Raw genomic sequence first — 8,581 nt, forward strand, 5'->3', positions numbered from 1 at the left:
AAACTGCTTAATGAGTGAGCTGGTAAGATAAGTGTGCCATCAATGTCAATAGTAGGTAGACCAGTCGGTGAACTGCAGCTGTAGTATCACTGGCAAAGATTCTCATATCCACTATCATGTGCCAGAGATAAATGTGGGTGAGATGTCATCCTAGAAAACCACATGTTGAGCTTAATATCTCAACACTCCCTCTCAAGCCCAATGCCATCTCTCGTACTCCAAGCATCGCCTGAAATGGCTACATCTTTGTCTGCTCTAAAAGCCTTCTTGAAAATATTTACAAACTACTCATCAGTCCTCACTTATATGAGGTATATGTGCACCTAAATGTGCTTTGTCCTCACATGGAACACTAAGTTTCATGCCAATTGTATGCTGCTCAAGTTGTCATAATAGATGACAATGGGTACCTGTACCTGTATCACCAAATCTCCAAGTAGCGTCTGAAACCAAGCTACCTCTCTTGTTGCCATTGTAGAACCCTTGTACTCTATCCCTGTACTTGATAAAACAACTATGGGTTGCTTATTATTGCTCCAAGTGATAGAAGCACTCCCAAGTGAAAACATAAACTCACAGGTAGATCACTGATCACAAGCACTACTAGCCCAATCTGCATCTGTGTAGCCATAAAGCGGCAACTTCTTGTGAGCCTCATAGAAGAGTATGTAATCCAAAGGAGCACTCACATAGCACAATGTGCGTGCAGTGCCTCACTGCATCCAAATGTGGCTTCCTAGGAAGCTGCATAAACTAGCTCTCCAAGCAAACTACATAACTCAAATCTTGGCCGTGAGATAGTCAAGTAGATCAAGATACCCACAATCTTCCAATACATGGTAACATCCTCAAGCACTTGACCGTCATTAACCCTCAACATCAGATTCTAATCTAAGGGCATAGCAGTAGACTTACAATCATCCATACCATATTTGGATAACATATCCAGTGCATACTACCTTTGTGACAACCAAATGCCCTCTTTTGTGCGTACAGTCTCAATGCCCAAGAAATATCGTAGCTCCCCCAAATCCTTCATGTCAAATGCCTTCTTCAAGAGGATTTTCACATGCTCTACATCAGCCTCATTATCACATCCAATAATCAAATCATCCACATAAATGAAAATGATGACAATGCCATTCTCATTGTCTTGCAAATACAATGAGTGATCTGCATCAGCCATACGAAAACCAATGGAGACCAAGCATGCCACAATTCTTGTATGCCATGCTCTTGGCACTTGATTCAACCCATACACAAAGTTTTCGTGAGCTTACACAATGGGGATGCCTCACATTCTCATACCCATATGGCTCCTCCATATACAACTTTCAAGTCAGCATGAAAGAACGCATTCCTCACATCCATCAAATGCAACAACCAACTCTTTGACATAGCCACTGTAATAATAGCACAAACTATAGCTATCTTAGCTATTGGGCTGAAAGTACATAACCTTTGGCTACCAATCTAGCCTTGTACCTACTGCTCCCACTATCATCACTATTATGCTTCACCTTATACACCCATTTTTACAGCCAATCACATTCTTGTCTTTTGGCAATGGCATCAACTATCATGTTTCATTTACATCAAGTGCAGCCATATCCTCATCCGTGGATTTCTCCCATTTTACATCTCCAACATCACCATCAAAACATGTAGGCTCAACAACCTCTACAACTTTTTCCATATATGCATAGTGGTGCACCACATATCCATCATACATCAAATGTTGCACGAGCTTCTTGACTCCAAACAACCTTCTTAGTTTTGTATGCATGACTTCTAAAGCCTTTTTAATGCCAAGTGTCTTCATAGATGAAAGTGAAGCTCTTCATCAAGGCTCATGTCCAAGCCACTTGACTCACTGTCAACAATAGAGTGCCTTTTAGACATGTCAGGAAAACAAAGTCCCTCATTGACTTTCTCTTTCCCTTTTTGAGATACATTTTCTCAACCAATAGAATTTTTTTGAGTATGTGTTTTGCCACTTAAAGCTTGTAATTAGATTCTATACCACTAGAGGACTCTCTAGGTCCACTCAATGTTTATGATTACTAACATACATCTTGTGCATCAACAATTACACTTATATCAGCCCCAATGGCTTTTTTAGTAGAAACATACCGATTGCTCATCTCATCAAACACAACACCATGTGCTTACTCTCAACTCATAAGTTACCAGATTATAATATATGTATCCCGTCTTCTTAAGGGAATACCCAGTGAAAGCAAAGTTTTTAGTTGTAGGATCTAGCTTCATTCACAACTCATCTGGTATGTGCACATATGCAATACATCCAAACACCTTCAAATGTGAAAATTAAGTTTCTTTCCAACAAACTTTTCTTCAAGAGTTCCATCATGTATGACTGCATTAGAAGTCTTGTTCATAATGTAAATAGCACTCAAAATAACTTCTAACCAATAACTATGTAGCAAATTCTTCTCAGTCATCAATGCATGCTCAATCTCTGCAATGTGCTTCTTCTTCCACTCAACAATACCATTTTGTTGTGAAGCATATCAACATGAAAATAGTCTCTAGATTCCACTCTTGTGCAAATAACTAGAGAACTCATTGGAGAATGTTAGTGGGTTGCCACCACAACAAACATCCTAAGTATAGATTTTAAGCACTAACATATAAATCAATGCTAGGGAGCAACCCGATTAGTGTACGGAGCTATGTGGATGTGTCAAACCCACGGCAATCACTTGCACTCAAGAAGAGGAATACTTCTTGCTTCTTTTCACACATACACACACTCAAGCAAAGAGGACAACATCTATTCATAAACCAATCAAATCAAGCACGCAATGGAAGAAAAGCAATGCATAAATGCTCATGGACACACACATTGGCCTAAAGCAATCATTAATGGCTAATCAAGAAGCTTAATACACACTTTCACATACAGGAAAAGAGCACTTGTCCTATCCTTCCTCAACATAGAAATTAAAAAATAACACTTCAAGACTCACGAGTAAGCTAATGCTACACCATTAAATCACTTAATCACAACCTTAATCAAAGATTAGAATCCAAAATACACACACTTTTACCTAGAGCATACATAAGCATTCCTCATCGTTCCTTAGCCAAAATCAATGAAAGAACATTCATTCAATGGACAATGATTAGAATAAAATCCTTTCCTTGCAATAGAGTGGAGAATAGTTACATAGAATGGGCTCAACGAGTGCCACAAAAATCACCTTCTTCTCTTTTTGTAGAGCTCCTCTAAAACTAGCATAAGTGAGTTATATATCCCCCCCCCTCCAAAAACCCTAACTAATGACTATATCAATAAGTTGCTTTAAGTGGGTTTTTTAAAATGGGTATAGATGAAGTTCATATTTTATAATCTTGGAAGCCCATGGCCGTATTTACAAATGAATTTGGGTAATATTTATTACAAAAATTAATTTGGGTGGGCTTTACAAAAGTGGCCAACGGGAAATTAATTGGAAAAATTAAAGATGCCCGCAATTTCCCCTTTAGTTGTTTTTTACTTCTTACAACATCTTCTATGGCATTCACTTTCCAAAACAGTCCCCCCCACCTATTTCAGTGTCCATCCTTGGATGCTGGCATGAAGCTTGTGTTTGGCTAAAGGTGGTCTTCATGTACATGTACCTATTAAACAAAAAGAGATGGTGAGGTATAGCAAAAAAATTCTTTTAGTGTTTCATGTGCTCTTCCAAGAGCTAATCTACTATATTTTACCTATTTATGTGCTCTAGACCTTGCCTTTATTGGTGGTAACCCCTTTTCCTAATCGTATCTTTGACCATATCCCTAAGTGGGTTCGTTCCATGGCTTTATAAGCTACAAACCTAGCTCCAAGATTACTTATCAGAGGCCCAAAAATGTGGGAGTCAGGGTAAAAAATACTTTAAATTTCTATTCTCTTTTCAGTGATCATTGGAGCTTGTCTATAATTGATATTAAAGAGAAACATGCATTGTATTTCAATTCTCTTGCTACTGAGACAACCCATCTTGATATAAAAAGGTAAAATACTTTCATTATTTGATTCTAGAACTATAGCAATTTTTTTTTATTTATAAATGCTAATGAATTTTTATTTTCAAGACATGTAAATATCATCATTGCCACAATAGAGATGTTTCATAAAGAGAAATCATTTCTTAAAGACACCAAACATAAAGCTATTCAAGTAAGTGTTTTTTTCCCTCTCCCTCTCATAACATAAATTATTTTGAACATTAATTCTAATTGGCTTGCATTATGAAAATTTCAGATACCAACACAAAAAGATTATTATAAGAGTGGTTGGTATCTTCTCTACAGTGCTAAGGCCCTTTTAAGCCACCTTCATGCTGTGCGGTGCACTTAGACAGCCTTGACGGTGAACCTATGGCTAGCTTCATTAATGGGAGTCGCCTCAAGAAATATCACGAGCCTCTTACATAGGAGATGTTGGACAGAATGCACACTACCAAAACTCGGAAGGAATAGGCAGAGTTGCTTAAGCAGCAAGCTCAAGAAGAAGCCTGAGAGAGAGCTTATACAAACTAAAGCTCGAAAGCTTCAAGCACGAATGATGCCCATAGCTTTAACTGAGGAGCTTGACAAGGAAAATTTTGTGGAACCATTTCAGATTGCTCTTGATCTCCTCACTAAAAAGAATCAATTGAACATGTACGCACTCATAGATTATGGGGCAAACTTGAATGTGTTGTCTTGGGAAATATGGGACACTCTAGGCTAGCCTGAACTACACCCTACCAAAATGGGATTCTTGAGTTTTCACAAACAGAAACTGCATGTCTAGGCTGCATTTATCTAAAAACCAGAATCCAAGATGAACCTTTGTACACTGTTTTTTATGTGGCTAACAAGAGCGAGAGTCTCAAATGGGTGATTGTTGGCAAACACTGGATGAATGTGACCAATTGTCAATTGGATTGGGATGAGCATCAGTACACCCTCAAGGTAAATTCTTGCACCCTTACAGGTTCCAGCACCAATGGCATAGAGGATCTTCTACAAGATGAAGAAATCTTCCCACAACTGACTGAAACCCTTAAAGTTTCAAGTGAACTAGCAGTATGGATACGTGCTACTAAAGAAGCCTATCATTCAAGTTGGCTAGTCAGGAAATCACTTCTTTAGAGCCAAGCATACGAAAGGGGGGAGCTCTGTTACTGGGTTCCAAAGACTACCCGAATGATCAATCCAGTCAACACACATCCTTACCAGCCAAAATAGCCTACTCCATCTCCACGATTAAAGAGCAAGCACACAAAATCGCAACCCAGGAAGATATACAGAAAACAGCAACCTCACACAACGAAGCGATGGGTGCCCAAGACAGTTCTTCAAGCACAGGGCTATTATACTGAGGCTACCCATCTGTGGCTACAAAAGTTGAAAGCCCAAGTTACTCTACCTGGCAAAGCAAGGCCACCATCCTCTCAAAGCAAAGCACACACATGGGAGCCCATTATCAAGCAGTTTCAAGAGCAATCACGGTCCCCACCGCCAAACACGAAGGATCATCATCAACCAAAAAAGCCCAAACTCTCTAAAGCAGACAAGGAAAAGAGGGTGCCATGGCTAACAACCATCAATGAATGTTGTTCTCAAGCGACAAAACCCACTCTCAAGAATTTGGATAAGGCAAACAGGATCAAGAAGCCAGCAACAACCTTAGTGAGGGTGTTGCCCACTTGACATACATGCTTCCAAAGCATTTCACGGCTGCAAAACAGCTCTTCACTACTCTAAACGATACAACATCATCAGTCTCTGATATAGGAGGTGATGGAATGACCTCCACAAGCCATCGTCTCAAAGCCATCGTCTTTTGTAAGATAGATTTTTCCGAGCAAAAGCAACAATTTGGTGCGGGACTTCCCGAAGACATGCGAGCATATGTTAATGCTCAAAGGCCCAAATCTATCTCCGTCATGATACACCACTCCATCGTAGCTGCTAAGATCTTTCTTCCAGCTACAAAGACAGTGGTAAGCTCCAATGAAAGGAGAGAAAGACCTCCACCTGGGGGAGATACCTCCCAACCATAATAATCTGGTCAAGAAGAAAGACAAAGGCCTTGATAAAGGCACAAATCATCTTTCTCCTGAAGAGATGGAGTGTTACCGCAAAGGAAATTGATGTTACAACAGCTAAGAATGACTAGCCACAAGCGTCTTATGGTTACGATGCAAGACATGCTCAAGATATTTTGTGGGTGCGCCATGATTTCATCGTATGGCTACCAGAGGTAGAGAAATTAACTTAGAAGTTAATCATAAGGGAAATACAATCCCTATTGTATGTCAAGAATCTTTACATAAATCAATAAAGTCTACCATTTTTGCGTATATGGTTTTTTGACAAAGATTCTAGGTGCAAGGTATAATATTTACATTCTTCCTTATCGCATATGTGTGTACCATTATGAAGTTAGAGTGTGGAAAACATCTGTGATTTCTGAAATGAGGTTTCCAGCACGTGGGATGGAATTTCCTGCAATATAGTGTTCACACACGCACTCACGTGTGTGTGTGTGTGTGTGTGTGTGTGTGCACGCTTGCACAAACAGTCTGCCTACATTTAGATGTTTTACATACATAACGGACTGCAAATAATGGATTAATTGTCAATGTACATGCAGATGGGCATGGTGTTAAATGAAGCTTTGCGACTTTATCCACCTGTTCCAGTGATGACCAGGGCAATGTGTGCAGATCCGCAGCAGGTTGGCAAGGTAGTTATTCCAAAAGGAACAGTGTTAATATTGCCAATTCTATCATGGCACCACGATGAGAGGTATTGGGGTATGGATGTGAACGAGTTTCGGCCCGAGAGGTTCAGTGAAGGAGTTGCAAAGGCAAGTAGAGTGGCAGGTGCTTTCATGTCGTTTTCGATGGGGCCCCGTGTTTGCATAGGACAGAATTTTGCCCTACTTGAAGCCAAAGCTGTGCTGTCTACTATATTGCGTTGCTACCGCTTCCGTCTCTCTCCTACTTACCAACATTCTCCCACCAGTACTGCCCTCACCTTGCAGCCTCAATTTGGTGTGCCCATCTTGTTTGAGAAGCTGTAATTCTTCCAAGGTCAAGGTGATGATAAGCTCTCAGCTTTTGATCATGTCAAATGCTGCTGTGTACATATCTACATCCTTGTGTGAAGGCCACGCCCTAGTCCCATCCGGCTTGGGTCCGAGATCTCCCGGAAGCTACACCTCCAGCGACGATCACAGCCCAAGGGGGTCGGATCGAATCCATTTCGTCACGTAGATTTGATCCTTGCTATTTATACGCTAGAATAATCGAATACTACCTACTAAGTTTACCTCCAGATTTCCCCTATCCATCCCGAAGGCGGGAAGGGGGAAAAAGGGGGTTTGTGCCACCGTACGGCCCTTGGCGCGACCACACCGCCCAACCAAACACTTTGGAAGGTGCACTAACGAGAGGTTATAGTACTACCTACTCAGTCAGGAGAAAACAAGGAAGACAAAATACAGCATGCAGCTGATTGTCTACCCTCGAAGGTGCACTTTCCTGGTAGTTCCCCACCGTTAAGAAAATTTTAATTCCTTTTCCCATAGTAATACAGTAAGCTAGTTCTAGCAAGCAACACATGTACTTCTCCAGGACCGAATCTCCCTCCGTAGAGGTTGGATTCCCCTGTCTCCTCCGTCACGTGAAAAGACGGCGCCGATACACCAATTACTTGTCCAGATTTGGGGAAGGTCTTACTCTTACTTTAGTTCCTTTTAATTCCCATTCTGGTACCATTGATTGGTGGAGGGAGCTCTGCGGAGGGTGTCTCGGCAGAGGGCGTCTCGGCCGATAAAGTAGCTCCCGGGGTTCCTACCTTCCCAGACCAGTTCCTTTTTCCCAAACAATGCAAACATGATCACTACTCGTCCAGACATTGCATTTGCAGTGGGATTTGTGAGTAGATTTATGTCAGACCCTGGAAAGAAGCATTGGGAAGCAGTAAAAGGCATCTTGAGGTACTTGAGTGGTACAAAGGACACGTGCATATGCTTTGGTCAAAGCAACAATGGTGTACTTGGTTACACAGACTCGGATTATGCAGGGAATTCTGATAACAGAAGGTCAACTACAGGATATATTTTCACATTGTATGGCGGTGCAATATCTTGGATGTCACGTTTACAAAAGTGTGTGGCATTACCTACCACTGAGGTAGAGTATGTTGCAGCTACAGAAGCATGCAAAGAAGCTATATGGCTGATTTGTCTAGTGGGAGATTTGGGCCTTGGAGATGACATGCCTATTTTGCACAGTGACAGTCAGAGTGCCATTATGTTGGCAAAGAATCCTGTTTTTCATGCAAAGACCACAAGCACTCTTTGTACCATGTCTTTGAGAGAGATAGAGGGTGGTTTGGGTCTAGACGTGCATGTCGTTGTGCTTGCATACACACTTTGCACCTTGTCCCATCCCTTTTTGTTGAATTTTACTATAAACATAGCTTTGAAACCTACCTAGTGACTCCACTAGTGTGGTTGATGCCTAGAATTGTCCAGCATGGTGCTTTTTCCTTTTTGAGTCCAATGGTT

The 8,581-nt window shown here is 41.0% G+C and overlaps 2 protein-coding genes across 2 annotated transcripts in view; one reads left to right on the forward strand and one right to left on the reverse strand.

Moving 5' to 3' along the window:
• The window catches only part of LOC147604763 (mitotic spindle checkpoint protein MAD1-like), a 155,683-nt gene that overhangs the window by 38,734 nt on the left and 108,368 nt on the right, over positions 1–8,581 (forward strand). The window lies entirely within an intron of this gene.
• Positions 1–8,581, reverse strand: part of LOC147604766 (mitotic spindle checkpoint protein MAD1-like) — a 248,191-nt gene that overhangs the window by 13,081 nt on the left and 226,529 nt on the right. The gene's annotated exons all lie outside the window — the stretch shown is intronic.

This window comes from Cibotium barometz, chromosome 61 (genome assembly GCF_041138505.1).
Source record: "Cibotium barometz isolate CiBa-2024 chromosome 61, ASM4113850v1, whole genome shotgun sequence".
Lineage (NCBI taxonomy): Eukaryota > Viridiplantae > Streptophyta > Polypodiopsida > Cyatheales > Cibotiaceae > Cibotium > Cibotium barometz.